Source organism: Thermobia domestica, chromosome 16 (assembly GCF_964235325.1).
Source record: "Thermobia domestica chromosome 16, izTheDome1.hap1.1, whole genome shotgun sequence".
NCBI classification, from domain to species: domain Eukaryota; kingdom Metazoa; phylum Arthropoda; class Insecta; order Zygentoma; family Lepismatidae; genus Thermobia; species Thermobia domestica.
In genome coordinates, this window is record NC_137469.1 from 165357496 (window position 1) to 165375260 (window position 17765).

A 17765-nucleotide genomic window follows, 5' to 3' on the forward strand; every position below is an offset into this window, starting at 1 on the left:
TACTAATTGTCGTGTATTATAATCTATTTTGGTCTATATCTTAAGAACCATTTAACATATTTTCACGAAATAAAGCTCAAACTCGAGTACCAGCACTTCTCTCATATAGGTCGCACACCCGGGTCCCTATGGCTGAAAAAAAGTACCTTATCCTGTACCATGTTTGTTACTACTTTATTCTTTTTTTCAAAATAACGCATATTTCACTGCATTTCCCTACACTGACACACCATTAGGTTGCTTGCATATGACACCCGAGGATCACATATGCGTATTTTTACGTAACACAAAGAGAAACTAAGTAATTCTATCAAACTTATATATTTTTCTGAAATCGAAGTGTTATTTTGTCTTCTGCAGCGCTATATTTTGATGCACCCTGTATATATATTTTCGATGTCAGAACAAAATATGTTGTTTTCATATTCTACACATCAGGATATGTACGAAAAGCACAAATTAGCAGAATAAAAATAAAATAATGAAGTTAGAAACATATATTCTACATAAACGACTTTAACCCTTACCTTTTCAATGAGATCACATGACGCACACCTTCTGTCAAAAATTGATTCCAATTACCACGGAGCTATTCAATTTTGTTTTAATTTTCTTATTTCACGTAAAAATGTTGGCTGGCAACCGCCTAACAATATATTACATGTCATTATGTGCATATTGAATTGTTACTAATTGTCGTGTATTATAATCTGTTTTGGTCTATATCTTAAGAACCATTTAACATATTTTCACGAAATAAAGCTCAAACTCGAGTACCAGCACTTCTCTCATAGCGGTCGCAAACCCGGGTCCCTATGGCTGAAAAAAAGTACGTTATCCTGTACCATGTTTGTTACTACTTTATTCTTTTTTTCAAAATAACGCATATTTCACTGCATTTCCCTACACTGACACACCACTAGGTTGCTTGCATATGACACCCGAGGATCACATATGCGTATTTTTACATAACACAAAGAGAAACTACCTAATTCTATCAAACTTATATATTTTTGTGAAATCGAAGTGTTATTTTGTCTTCTGCAGCGCTATATTTTGATGCACCCTGTATATATATTTTCGATGTCAGAACAAAATATTTTTTTTCATATTCTACACATCAGGATAGGTACGAAAAGCACAAATTAGCAGAATAAAAATAAAATAATGAAGTTAGAAACATATATTCTACATGAACGACTTTAACCCTTACCTTTTCAATGAGATCACATGACGCACACCTTCTGTCAAAAATTGATTCCAATTACCACGGAGCTATTCAATTTTGTTTTAATTTTCTTATTTCACGTAAAAATGTTGGCTGGCAACCGCCTAACAATATATTACATGTCATTATGTGCATATTGAATTGTTACTAATTGTCGTGTATTATAATCTGTTTTGGTCTATATCTTAAGAACCATTTAACATATTTTCACGAAATAAAGCTCAAACTCGAGTACCAGCACTTCTCTCATAGCGGTCGCAAACCCGGGTCCCTATGGCTGAAAAAAAGTACGTTATCCTGTACCATGTTTGTTACTACTTTATTCTTTTTTTTCAAAATAACGCATATTTCACTGCATTTCCCTACACTGACACACCACTAGGTTGCTTTCATATGACACCCGAGGATCACATATGCGTATTTTTAACATAACACAAAGAGAAACTACCTAATTCTATCAAACTTATATATTTTTGTGAAATCGAAGTGTTATTTTGTCTTCTGCAGCGCTATATTTTGATGCACCCTGTATATATATTTTCGATGTCAGAACAAAATATTTTTTTTTCATATTCTACACATCAGGATAGGTACGAAAAGCACAAATTAGCAGAATAAAAATAAAATAATGAAGATAGAAACATATATTCTACATGAACGACTTTAACACTTACCTTTTCAATGAGATCACATGACGCACACCTTCTGTCAAAAATTGATTCCAATTACCACGGAGCTATTCAATTTTATTTTAATTTTCTTATTTCACGTAAAAATGTTGGCTGGCAACCGCCTAACAATATATTATATGTCATTATGTGCATATTGAATTGTTACTAATTTTCGTGTATTATAATCTGTTTTGGTCTATATCTTAAGAACCATTTAACATATTTTCACGAAATAAAGCTCAAACTCGAGCACCAGCACTTATCTCATAGCGGTCGCAAACCCGGGTCCCTATGGCTGAAACAAAATACCTTATTCTCTACCATGTTTGTTACTACTTTATTCTTTTTTTCAAAATAACGCATATATCACTGCATTTCCCTACACTGACACACCACTAGGTTGCTTGCATATGACACCCGAGGATCACATATGCGTATTTTTACGTAACACAAAGAGAAACTACCTAATTATATCAAACTTTTAAAATTTTCTGAAATCGAAGTTTTATCTTATCTTCTGCAACGGGTTATTTTAATGCACCCTGTATATATATTCTCAATGTTAGAACAAAAAAATGTTTTCATATTCTACACATCAGGATAGGTACGAAAGGCACAAATTAGCAGAAAAATCATAAAATAATGAAGTTAGAAACATATATTCTACATGAACAACTATAACCCTTACCTTTTCAATGAGATCACATGACGCTCACCTTCTGTCAAAAATTGATTCCAATTACCACAGAGCTATTCATTTTTTTTTAATTTTCTTATTTCATGTAAAAATGTTGGCTGGCAACCGCCTAACAATATATTATATGTCATTATGTGCATATTGAATTGTTACTAATTGTCGTGTATTATAATCTATTTTGGTCTATATCTTAAGAACCATTTAACATATTTTCACGAAATAAAGCTCAAACTCGAGTACCAGCACTTCTCTCATATAGGTCGCACACCCGGGTCCCTATGGCTGAAAAAAAGTACCTTATCCTGTACCATGTTTGTTACTACTTTATTCTTTTTTTCAAAATAACGCATATTTCACTGCATTTCCCTACACTGACACACCATTAGGTTGCTTGCATATGACACCCGAGGATCACATATGCGTATTTTTACGTAACACAAAGAGAAACTAAGTAATTCTATCAAACTTATATATTTTTCTGAAATCGAAGTGTTATTTTGTCTTCTGCAGCGCTATATTTTGATGCACCCTGTATATATATTTTCGATGTCAGAACAAAATATGTTGTTTTCATATTCTACACATCAGGATATGTACGAAAAGCACAAATTAGCAGAATAAAAATAAAATAATGAAGTTAGAAACATATATTCTACATAAACGACTTTAACCCTTACCTTTTCAATGAGATCACATGACGCACACCTTCTGTCAAAAATTGATTCCAATTACCACGGAGCTATTCAATTTTGTTTTAATTTTCTTATTTCACGTAAAAATGTTGGCTGGCAACCGCCTAACAATATATTACATGTCATTATGTGCATATTGAATTGTTACTAATTGTCGTGTATTATAATCTGTTTTGGTCTATATCTTAAGAACCATTTAACATATTTTCACGAAATAAAGCTCAAACTCGAGTACCAGCACTTCTCTCATAGCGGTCGCAAACCCGGGTCCCTATGGCTGAAAAAAAGTACGTTATCCTGTACCATGTTTGTTACTACTTTATTCTTTTTTTCAAAATAACGCATATTTCACTGCATTTCCCTACACTGACACACCACTAGGTTGCTTGCATATGACACCCGAGGATCACATATGCGTATTTTTACATAACACAAAGAGAAACTACCTAATTCTATCAAACTTATATATTTTTGTGAAATCGAAGTGTTATTTTGTCTTCTGCAGCGCTATATTTTGATGCACCCTGTATATATATTTTCGATGTCAGAACAAAATATTTTTTTTCATATTCTACACATCAGGATAGGTACGAAAAGCACAAATTAGCAGAATAAAAATAAAATAATGAAGTTAGAAACATATATTCTACATGAACGACTTTAACCCTTACCTTTTCAATGAGATCACATGACGCACACCTTCTGTCAAAAATTGATTCCAATTACCACGGAGCTATTCAATTTTGTTTTAATTTTCTTATTTCACGTAAAAATGTTGGCTGGCAACCGCCTAACAATATATTACATGTCATTATGTGCATATTGAATTGTTACTAATTGTCGTGTATTATAATCTGTTTTGGTCTATATCTTAAGAACCATTTAACATATTTTCACGAAATAAAGCTCAAACTCGAGTACCAGCACTTCTCTCATAGCGGTCGCAAACCCGGGTCCCTATGGCTGAAAAAAAGTACGTTATCCTGTACCATGTTTGTTACTACTTTATTCTTTTTTTTCAAAATAACGCATATTTCACTGCATTTCCCTACACTGACACACCACTAGGTTGCTTTCATATGACACCCGAGGATCACATATGCGTATTTTTAACATAACACAAAGAGAAACTACCTAATTCTATCAAACTTATATATTTTTGTGAAATCGAAGTGTTATTTTGTCTTCTGCAGCGCTATATTTTGATGCACCCTGTATATATATTTTCGATGTCAGAACAAAATATTTTTTTTTCATATTCTACACATCAGGATAGGTACGAAAAGCACAAATTAGCAGAATAAAAATAAAATAATGAAGTTAGAAACATATATTCTACATGAACGACTTTAACCCTTACCTTTTCAATGAGATCACATGACGCACACCTTCTGTCAAAAATTGATTCCAATTACCACGGAGCTATTCAATTTTGTTTTAATTTTCTTATTTCACGTAAAAATGTTGGCTGGCAACCGCCTAACAATATATTATATGTCATTATGTGCATATTGAATTGTTACTAATTTTCGTGTATTATAATCTGTTTTGGTCTATATCTTAAGAACCATTTAACATATTTTCACGAAATAAAGCTCAAACTCGAGCACCAGCACTTATCTCATAGCGGTCGCAAACCCGGGTCCCTATGGCTGAAACAAAGTACCTTATTCTCTACCATGTTTGTTACTACTTTATTCTTTTTTTCAAAATAACGCATATTTCAATGCATTTCCCTACACTGACACACCACTAGGTTGCTTGCATATGACACCCGAGGATCACATATGCGTATTTTTACGTAACACAAAGAGAAACTACCTAATTATATCAAACTTTTAAAATTTTCTGAAATCGAAGTTTTATCTTATCTTCTGCAACGGGTTATTTTAATGCACCCTGTATATATATTTTCAATGTTAGAACAAAAAAATGTTTTCATATTCTACACATCAGGATAGGTACGAAAGGCACAAATTAGCAGAAAAATCATAAAATAATGAAGTTAGAAACATATATTCTACATGAACAACTATAACCCTTACCTTTTCAATGAGATCACATGACGCTCACCTTCTGTCAAAAATTGATTCCAATTACCACAGAGCTATTCATTTTTTTTAATTTTCTTATTTCATGTAAAAATGTTGGCTGGCAACCGCCTAACAATATATTATATGTCATTATGTGCATATTGAATTGTTACTAATTGTCGTGTATTATAATCTATTTTGGTCTATATCTTAAGAACCATTTAACATATTTTCACGAAATAAAGCTCAAACTCGAGTACCAGCACTTCTCTCATATAGGTCGCACACCCGGGTCCCTATGGCTGAAAAAAAGTACCTTATCCTGTACCATGTTTGTTACTACTTTATTCTTTTTTTCAAAATAACGCATATTTCACTGCATTTCCCTACACTGACACACCATTAGGTTGCTTGCATATGACACCCGAGGATCACATATGCGTATTTTTACGTAACACAAAGAGAAACTAAGTAATTCTATCAAACCTATATATTTTTCTGAAATCGAAGTGTTATTTTGTCTTCTGCAGCGCTATATTTTGATGCACCCTGTATATATATTTTCGATGTCAGAACAAAATATGTTGTTTTCATATTCTACACATCAGGATATGTACGAAAAGCACAAATTAGCAGAATAAAAATAAAATAATGAAGTTAGAAACATATATTCTACATAAACGACTTTAACCCTTACCTTTTCAATGAGATCACATGACGCACACCTTCTGTCAAAAATTGATTCCAATTACCACGGAGCTATTCAATTTTGTTTTAATTTTCTTATTTCACGTAAAAATGTTGGCTGGCAACCGCCTAACAATATATTACATGTCATTATGTGCATATTGAATTGTTACTAATTGTCGTGTATTATAATCTGTTTTGGTCTATATCTTAAGAACCATTTAACATATTTTCACGAAATAAAGCTCAAACTCGAGTACCAGCACTTCTCTCATAGCGGTCGCAAACCCGGGTCCCTATGGCTGAAAAAAAGTACGTTATCCTGTACCATGTTTGTTACTACTTTATTCTTTTTTTCAAAATAACGCATATTTCACTGCATTTCCCTACACTGACACACCACTAGGTTGCTTTCATATGACACCCGAGGATCACATATGCGTATTTTTAACATAACACAAAGAGAAACTACCTAATTCTATCAAACTTATATATTTTTGTGAAATCGAAGTGTTATTTTGTCTTCTGCAGCGCTATATTTTGATGCACCCTGTATATATATTTTCGATGTCAGAACAAAGTATGTTGTTTTCATATTCTACACATCAGGATATGTACGAAAAGCACAAATTAGCAGAATAAAAATAAAATAATGAAGATAGAAACATATATTCTACATGAACGACTTTAACCCTTACCTTTTCAATGAGATCACATGACGCACACCTTCTGTCAAAAATTGATTCCAATTACCACGGAGCTATTCAATTTTATTTTAATTTTCTTATTTCACGTAAAAATGTTGGCTGGCAACCGCCTAACAATATATTATATGTCATTATGTGCATATTGAATTGTTACTAATTTTCGTGTATTATAATCTGTTTTGGTCTATATCTTAAGAACCATTTAACATATTTTCACGAAATAAAGCTCAAACTCGAGCACCAGCACTTATCTCATAGCGGTCGCAAACCCGGGTCCCTATGGCTGAAACAAAGTACCTTATTCTCTACCATGTTTGTTACTACTTTATTCTTTTTTTCAAAATAACGCATATTTCAATGCATTTCCCTACACTGACACACCACTAGGTTGCTTGCATATGACACCCGAGGATCACATATGCGTATTTTTACGTAACACAAAGAGAAACTACCTAATTATATCAAACTTTTAAAATTTTCTGAAATCGAAGTTTTATCTTATCTTCTGCAACGGGTTATTTTAATGCACCCTGTATATATATTTTCAATGTTAGAACAAAAAAATGTTTTCATATTCTACACATCAGGATAGGTACGAAAGGCACAAATTAGCAGAAAAATCATAAAATAATGAAGTTAGAAACATATATTCTACATGAACAACTATAACCCTTACCTTTTCAATGAGATCACATGACGCTCACCTTCTGTCAAAAATTGATTCCAATTACCACAGAGCTATTCATTTTTTTTTAATTTTCTTATTTCATGTAAAAATGTTGGCTGGCAACCGCCTAACAATATATTATATGTCATTATGTGCATATTGAATTGTTACTAATTGTCGTGTATTATAATCTATTTTGGTCTATATCTTAAGAACCATTTAACATATTTTCACGAAATAAAGCTCAAACTCGAGTACCAGCACTTCTCTCATATAGGTCGCACACCCGGGTCCCTATGGCTGAAAAAAAGTACCTTATCCTGTACCATGTTTGTTACTACTTTATTCTTTTTTTCAAAATAACGCATATTTCACTGCATTTCCCTACACTGACACACCATTAGGTTGCTTGCATATGACACCCGAGGATCACATATGCGTATTTTTACGTAACACAAAGAGAAACTAAGTAATTCTATCAAACTTATATATTTTTCTGAAATCGAAGTGTTATTTTGTCTTCTGCAGCGCTATATTTTGATGCACCCTGTATATATATTTTCGATGTCAGAACAAAATATGTTGTTTTCATATTCTACACATCAGGATATGTACGAAAAGCACAAATTAGCAGAATAAAAATAAAATAATGAAGTTAGAAACATATATTCTACATAAACGACTTTAACCCTTACCTTTTCAATGAGATCACATGACGCACACCTTCTGTCAAAAATTGATTCCAATTACCACGGAGCTATTCAATTTTGTTTTAATTTTCTTATTTCACGTAAAAATGTTGGCTGGCAACCGCCTAACAATATATTACATGTCATTATGTGCATATTGAATTGTTACTAATTGTCGTGTATTATAATCTGTTTTGGTCTATATCTTAAGAACCATTAAACATATTTTCACGAAATAAAGCTCAAACTCGAGTACCAGCACTTCTCTCATAGCGGTCGCAAACCCGGGTCCCTATGGCTGAAAAAAAGTACCTTATCCTGTACCATGTTTGTTACTACTTTATTCTTTTTTTCAAAATAACGCATATTTCACTGCATTTCCCTACACTGACACACCACTAGGTTGCTTGCATATGACACCCGAGGTTCACATATGCGTATTTTTACATAACACAAAGAGAAACTACCTAATTCTATCAAACTTATATATTTTTGTGAAATCGAAGTGTTATTTTGTCTTCTGCAGCGCTATATTTTGATGCACCCTGTATATATATTTTCGATGTCAGAACAAAATATTTTTTTTCATATTCTACACATCAGGATAGGTACGAAAAGCACAAATTAGCAGAATAAAAATAAAATAATGAAGTTAGAAACATATATTCTACATGAACGACTTTATCCCTTACCTTTTCAATGAGATCACATGACGCACACCTTCTGTCAAAAATTGATTCCAATTACCACGGAGCTATTCAATTTTGTTTTAATTTTCTTATTTCACGTAAAAATGTTGGCTGGCAACCGCCTAACAATATATTATATGTCATTATGTGCATATTGAATTGTTACTAATTTTCGTGTATTATAATCTGTTTTGGTCTATATCTTAAGAACCATTTAACATATTTTCACGAAATAAAGCTCAAACTCGAGCACCAGCACTTATCTCATAGCGGTCGCAAACCCGGGTCCCTATGGCTGAAACAAAGTACCTTATTCTCTACCATGTTTGTTACTACTTTATTCTTTTTTTCAAAATAACGCATATTTCAATGCATTTCCCTACACTGACACACCACTAGGTTGCTTGCATATGACACCCGAGGATCACATATGCGTATTTTTACGTAACACAAAGAGAAACTACCTAATTATATCAAACTTTTAAAATTTTCCGAAATCGAAGTTTTATCTTATCTTCTGCAACGGGTTATTTTGATGCACCCTGTATATATATTTTCAATGTTAGAACAAAAAAAATGTTTTCATATTCTACACATCAGGATAGGTACGAAAGGCACAAATTAGCAGAAAAATCATAAAATAATGAAGTTAGAAACATATATTCTACATGAACAACTATAACCCTTACCTTTTCAATGAGATCACATGACGCTCACCTTCTGTCAAAAATTGATTCCAATTACCACAGAGCTATTCATTTTTTTTTAATTTTCTTATTTCATGTAAAAATGTTGGCTGGCAACCGCCTAACAATATATTATATGTCATTATGTGCATATTGAATTGTTACTAATTGTCGTGTATTATAATCTATTTTGGTCTATATCTTAAGAACCATTTAACATATTTTCACGAAATAAAGCTCAAACTCGAGTACCAGCACTTCTCTCATATAGGTCGCAAACCCGGATCCCTATGGCTGAAAAAAAGTACGTTATCCTGTACCATGTTTGTTACTACTTTATTCTTTTTTTCAAAATAACGCATATTTCACTGCATTTCCCTACACTGACACACCACTAGGTTGCTTGCATATGACACCCGAGGATCACATATGCGTATTTTTACGTAACACAAAGAGAAACTACCTAATTCTATCAAACTTATATATTTTTCTGAAATCGAAGTGTTATTTTGTCTTCTGCAGCGCTATATTTTGATGCACCCTGTATATATATTTTCGATGTCAGAACAAAATATGTTGTTTTCATATTCTACACATCAGGATATGTACGAAAAGCACAAATTAGCAGAATAAAAATAAAATAATGAAGTTAGAAACATATATTCTACATGAACGACTTTAACCCTTACCTTTTCAATGAGATCACATGACGCACACCTTCTGTCAAAAATTGATTCCAATTACCACGGAGCTATTCAATTTTATTTTAATTTTCTTATTTCACGTAAAAATGTTGGCTGGCAACCGCCTAACAATATATTATATGTCATTATGTGCATATTGAATTGTTACTAATTTTCGTGTATTATAATCTGTTTTGGTCTATATCTTAAGAACCATTTAACATATTTTCACGAAATAAAGCTCAAACTCGAGCACCAGCACTTATCTCATAGCGGTCGCAAACCCGGGTCCCTATGGCTGAAACAAAGTACCTTATTCTCTACCATGTTTGTTACTACTTTATTCTTTTTTTCAAAATAACGCATATTTCAATGCATTTCCCTACACTGACACACCACTAGGTTGCTTGCATATGACACCCGAGGATCACATATGCGTATTTTTACGTAACACAAAGAGAAACTACCTAATTATATCAAACTTTTAAAATTTTCTGAAATCGAAGTTTTATCTTATCTTCTGCAACGGGTTATTTTAATGCACCCTGTATATATATTTTCAATGTTAGAACAAAAAATGTTTTCATATTCTACACATCAGGATAGGTACGAAAGGCACAAATTAGCAGAAAAATCATAAAATAATGAAGTTAGAAACATATATTCTACATGAACAACTATAACCCTTACCTTTTCAATGAGATCACATGACGCTCACCTTCTGTCAAAAATTGATTCCAATTACCACAGAGCTATTCATTTTTTTTTAATTTTCTTATTTCATGTAAAAATGTTGGCTGGCAACCGCCTAACAATATATTATATGTCATTATGTGCATATTGAATTGTTACTAATTGTCGTGTATTATAATCTATTTTGGTCTATATCTTAAGAACCGTTTAACATATTTTCACGAAATAAAGCTCAAACTCGAGTACCAGCACTTCTCTCATATAGGTCGCACACCCGGGTCCCTATGGCTGAAAAAAAGTACCTTATCCTGTACCATGTTTGTTACTACTTTATTCTTTTTTTCAAAATAACGCATATTTCACTGCATTTCCCTACACTGACACACCATTAGGTTGCTTGCATATGACACCCGAGGATCACATATGCGTATTTTTACGTAACACAAAGAGAAACTAAGTAATTCTATCAAACTTATATATTTTTCTGAAATCGAAGTGTTATTTTGTCTTCTGCAGCGCTATATTTTGATGCACCCTGTATATATATTTTCGATGTCAGAACAAAATATGTTGTTTTCATATTCTACACATCAGGATATGTACGAAAAGCACAAATTAGCAGAATAAAAATAAAATAATGAAGTTAGAAACATATATTCTACATGAACGACTTTATCCCTTACCTTTTCAATGAGATCACATGACGCACACCTTCTGTCAAAAATTGATTCCAATTACCACGGAGCTATTCAATTTTGTTTTAATTTTCTTATTTCACGTAAAAATGTTGGCTGGCAACCGCCTAACAATATATTATATGTCATTATGTGCATATTGAATTGTTACTAATTTTCGTGTATTATAATCTGTTTTGGTCTATATCTTAAGAACCATTTAACATATTTTCACGAAATAAAGCTCAAACTCGAGCACCAGCACTTATCTCATAGCGGTCGCAAACCCGGGTCCCTATGGCTGAAACAAAGTACCTTATTCTCTACCATGTTTGTTACTACTTTATTCTTTTTTTCAAAATAACGCATATTTCAATGCATTTCCCTACACTGACACACCACTAGGTTGCTTGCATATGACACCCGAGGATCACATATGCGTATTTTTACGTAACACAAAGAGAAACTACCTAATTATATCAAACTTTTAAAATTTTCCGAAATCGAAGTTTTATCTTATCTTCTGCAACGGGTTATTTTGATGCACCCTGTATATATATTTTCAATGTTAGAACAAAAAAAATGTTTTCATATTCTACACATCAGGATAGGTACGAAAGGCACAAATTAGCAGAAAAATCATAAAATAATGAAGTTAGAAACATATATTCTACATGAACAACTATAACCCTTACCTTTTCAATGAGATCACATGACGCTCACCTTCTGTCAAAAATTGATTCCAATTACCACAGAGCTATTCATTTTTTTTTAATTTTCTTATTTCATGTAAAAATGTTGGCTGGCAACCGCCTAACAATATATTATATGTCATTATGTGCATATTGAATTGTTACTAATTGTCGTGTATTATAATCTATTTTGGTCTATATCTTAAGAACCATTTAACATATTTTCACGAAATAAAGCTCAAACTCGAGTACCAGCACTTCTCTCATATAGGTCGCACACCCGGGTCCCTATGGCTGAAAAAAAGGTACCTTATCCTGTACCATGTTTGTTACTACTTTATTCTTTTTTTCAAAATAACGCATATTTCACTGCATTTCCCTACACTGACACACCATTAGGTTGCTTGCATATGACACCCGAGGATCACATATGCGTATTTTTACGTAACACAAAGAGAAACTAAGTAATTCTATCAAACTTATATATTTTTCTGAAATCGAAGTGTTATTTTGTCTTCTGCAGCGCTATATTTTGATGCACCCTGTATATATATTTTCGATGTCAGAACAAAATATGTTGTTTTCATATTCTACACATCAGGATATGTACGAAAAGCACAAATTAGCAGAATAAAAATAAAATAATGAAGTTAGAAACATATATTCTACATAAACGACTTTAACCCTTACCTTTTCAATGAGATCACATGACGCACACCTTCTGTCAAAAATTGATTCCAATTACCACGGAGCTATTCAATTTTGTTTTAATTTTCTTATTTCACGTAAAAATGTTGGCTGGCAACCGCCTAACAATATATTACATGTCATTATGTGCATATTGAATTGTTACTAATTGTCGTGTATTATAATCTGTTTTGGTCTATATCTTAAGAACCATTAAACATATTTTCACGAAATAAAGCTCAAACTCGAGTACCAGCACTTCTCTCATAGCGGTCGCAAACCCGGGTCCCTATGGCTGAAAAAAAGTACCTTATCCTGTACCATGTTTGTTACTACTTTATTCTTTTTTTCAAAATAACGCATATTTCACTGCATTTCCCTACACTGACACACCACTAGGTTGCTTGCATATGACACCCGAGGTTCACATATGCGTATTTTTACATAACACAAAGAGAAACTACCTAATTCTATCAAACTTATATATTTTTGTGAAATCGAAGTGTTATTTTGTCTTCTGCAGCGCTATATTTTGATGCACCCTGTATATATATTTTCGATGTCAGAACAAAATATTTTTTTTCATATTCTACACATCAGGATAGGTACGAAAAGCACAAATTAGCAGAATAAAAATAAAATAATGAAGTTAGAAACATATATTCTACATGAACGACTTTATCCCTTACCTTTTCAATGAGATCACATGACGCACACCTTCTGTCAAAAATTGATTCCAATTACCACGGAGCTATTCAATTTTGTTTTAATTTTCTTATTTCACGTAAAAATGTTGGCTGGCAACCGCCTAACAATATATTATATGTCATTATGTGCATATTGAATTGTTACTAATTTTCGTGTATTATAATCTGTTTTGGTCTATATCTTAAGAACCATTTAACATATTTTCACGAAATAAAGCTCAAACTCGAGCACCAGCACTTATCTCATAGCGGTCGCAAACCCGGGTCCCTATGGCTGAAACAAAGTACCTTATTCTCTACCATGTTTGTTACTACTTTATTCTTTTTTTCAAAATAACGCATATTTCAATGCATTTCCCTACACTGACACACCACTAGGTTGCTTGCATATGACACCCGAGGATCACATATGCGTATTTTTACGTAACACAAAGAGAAACTACCTAATTATATCAAACTTTTAAAATTTTCCGAAATCGAAGTTTTATCTTATCTTCTGCAACGGGTTATTTTGATGCACCCTGTATATATATTTTCAATGTTAGAACAAAAAAAATGTTTTCATATTCTACACATCAGGATAGGTACGAAAGGCACAAATTAGCAGAAAAATCATAAAATAATGAAGTTAGAAACATATATTCTACATGAACAACTATAACCCTTACCTTTTCAATGAGATCACATGACGCTCACCTTCTGTCAAAAATTGATTCCAATTACCACAGAGCTATTCATTTTTTTTTAATTTTCTTATTTCATGTAAAAATGTTGGCTGGCAACCGCCTAACAATATATTATATGTCATTATGTGCATATTGAATTGTTACTAATTGTCGTGTATTATAATCTATTTTGGTCTATATCTTAAGAACCATTTAACATATTTTCACGAAATAAAGCTCAAACTCGAGTACCAGCACTTCTCTCATATAGGTCGCAAACCCGGATCCCTATGGCTGAAAAAAAGTACGTTATCCTGTACCATGTTTGTTACTACTTTATTCTTTTTTTCAAAATAACGCATATTTCACTGCATTTCCCTACACTGACACACCACTAGGTTGCTTGCATATGACACCCGAGGATCACATATGCGTATTTTTACGTAACACAAAGAGAAACTACCTAATTCTATCAAACTTATATATTTTTCTGAAATCGAAGTGTTATTTTGTCTTCTGCAGCGCTATATTTTGATGCACCCTGTATATATATTTTCGATGTCAGAACAAAATATGTTGTTTTCATATTCTACACATCAGGATATGTACGAAAAGCACAAATTAGCAGAATAAAAATAAAATAATGAAGTTAGAAACATATATTCTACATGAACGACTTTAACCCTTACCTTTTCAATGAGATCACATGACGCACACCTTCTGTCAAAAATTGATTCCAATTACCACGGAGCTATTCAATTTTATTTTAATTTTCTTATTTCACGTAAAAATGTTGGCTGGCAACCGCCTAACAATATATTATATGTCATTATGTGCATATTGAATTGTTACTAATTTTCGTGTATTATAATCTGTTTTGGTCTATATCTTAAGAACCATTTAACATATTTTCACGAAATAAAGCTCAAACTCGAGCACCAGCACTTATCTCATAGCGGTCGCAAACCCGGGTCCCTATGGCTGAAACAAAGTACCTTATTCTCTACCATGTTTGTTACTACTTTATTCTTTTTTTCAAAATAACGCATATTTCAATGCATTTCCCTACACTGACACACCACTAGGTTGCTTGCATATGACACCCGAGGATCACATATGCGTATTTTTACGTAACACAAAGAGAAACTACCTAATTATATCAAACTTTTAAAATTTTCTGAAATCGAAGTTTTATCTTATCTTCTGCAACGGGTTATTTTAATGCACCCTGTATATATATTTTCAATGTTAGAACAAAAAATGTTTTCATATTCTACACATCAGGATAGGTACGAAAGGCACAAATTAGCAGAAAAATCATAAAATAATGAAGTTAGAAACATATATTCTACATGAACAACTATAACCCTTACCTTTTCAATGAGATCACATGACGCTCACCTTCTGTCAAAAATTGATTCCAATTACCACAGAGCTATTCATTTTTTTTTAATTTTCTTATTTCATGTAAAAATGTTGGCTGGCAACCGCCTAACAATATATTATATGTCATTATGTGCATATTGAATTGTTACTAATTGTCGTGTATTATAATCTATTTTGGTCTATATCTTAAGAACCATTTAACATATTTTCACGAAATAAAGCTCAAACTCGAGTACCAGCACTTCTCTCATATAGGTCGCACACCCGGGTCCCTATGGCTGAAAAAAAGTACCTTATCCTGTACCATGTTTGTTACTACTTTATTCTTTTTTTCAAAATAACGCATATTTCACTGCATTTCCCTACACTGACACACCATTAGGTTGCTTGCATATGACACCCGAGGATCACATATGCGTATTTTTACGTAACACAAAGAGAAACTACCTAATTATATCAAACTTTTAAAATTTTCCGAAATCGAAGTTTTATCTTATCTTCTGCAACGGGTTATTTTGATGCACCCTGTATATATATTTTCAATGTTAGAACAAAAAAAATGTTTTCATATTCTACACATCAGGATAGGTACGAAAGGCACAAATTAGCAGAAAAATCATAAAATAATGAAGTTAGAAACATATATTCTACATGAACAACTATAACCCTTACCTTTTCAATGAGATCACATGACGCTCACCTTCTGTCAAAAATTGATTCCAATTACCACAGAGCTATTCATTTTTTTTTAATTTTCTTATTTCATGTAAAAATGTTGGCTGGCAACCGCCTAACAATATATTATATGTCATTATGTGCATATTGAATTGTTACTAATTGTCGTGTATTATAATCTATTTTGGTCTATATCTTAAGAACCATTTAACATATTTTCACGAAATAAAGCTCAAACTCGAGTACCAGCACTTCTCTCATATAGGTCGCACACCCGGGTCCCTATGGCTGAAAAAAAGGTACCTTATCCTGTACCATGTTTGTTACTACTTTATTCTTTTTTTCAAAATAACGCATATTTCACTGCATTTCCCTACACTGACACACCATTAGGTTGCTTGCATATGACACCCGAGGATCACATATGCGTATTTTTACGTAACACAAAGAGAAACTAAGTAATTCTATCAAACTTATATATTTTTCTGAAATCGAAGTGTTATTTTGTCTTCTGCAGCGCTATATTTTGATGCACCCTGTATATATATTTTCGATGTCAGAACAAAATATGTTGTTTTCATATTCTACACATCAGGATATGTACGAAAAGCACAAATTAGCAGAATAAAAATAAAATAATGAAGTTAGAAACATATATTCTACATAAACGACTTTAACCCTTACCTTTTCAATGAGATCACATGACGCACACCTTCTGTCAAAAATTGATTCCAATTACCACGGAGCTATTCAATTTTGTTTTAATTTTCTTATTTCACGTAAAAATGTTGGCTGGCAACCGCCTAACAATATATTACATGTCATTATGTGCATATTGAATTGTTACTAATTGTCGTGTATTATAATCTGTTTTGGTCTATATCTTAAGAACCATTAAACATATTTTCACGAAATAAAGCTCAAACTCGAGTACCAGCACTTCTCTCATAGCGGTCGCAAACCCGGGTCCCTATGGCTGAAAAAAAGTACCTTATCCTGTACCATGTTTGTTACTACTTTATTCTTTTTTTCAAAATAACGCATATTTCACTGCATTTCCCTACACTGACACACCACTAGGTTGCTTGCATATGACACCCGAGGTTCACATATGCGTATTTTTACATAACACAAAGAGAAACTACCTAATTCTATCAAACTTATATATTTTTGTGAAATCGAAGTGTTATTTTGTCTTCTGCAGCGCTATATTTTGATGCACCCTGTATATATATTTTCGATGTCAGAACAAAATATTTTTTTTCATATTCTACACATCAGGATAGGTACGAAAAGCACAAATTAGCAGAATAAAAATAAAATAATGAAGTTAGAAACATATATTCTACATGAACGACTTTATCCCTTACCTTTTCAATGAGATCACATGACGCACACCTTCTGTCAAAAATTGATTCCAATTACCACGGAGCTATTCAATTTTGTTTTAATTTTCT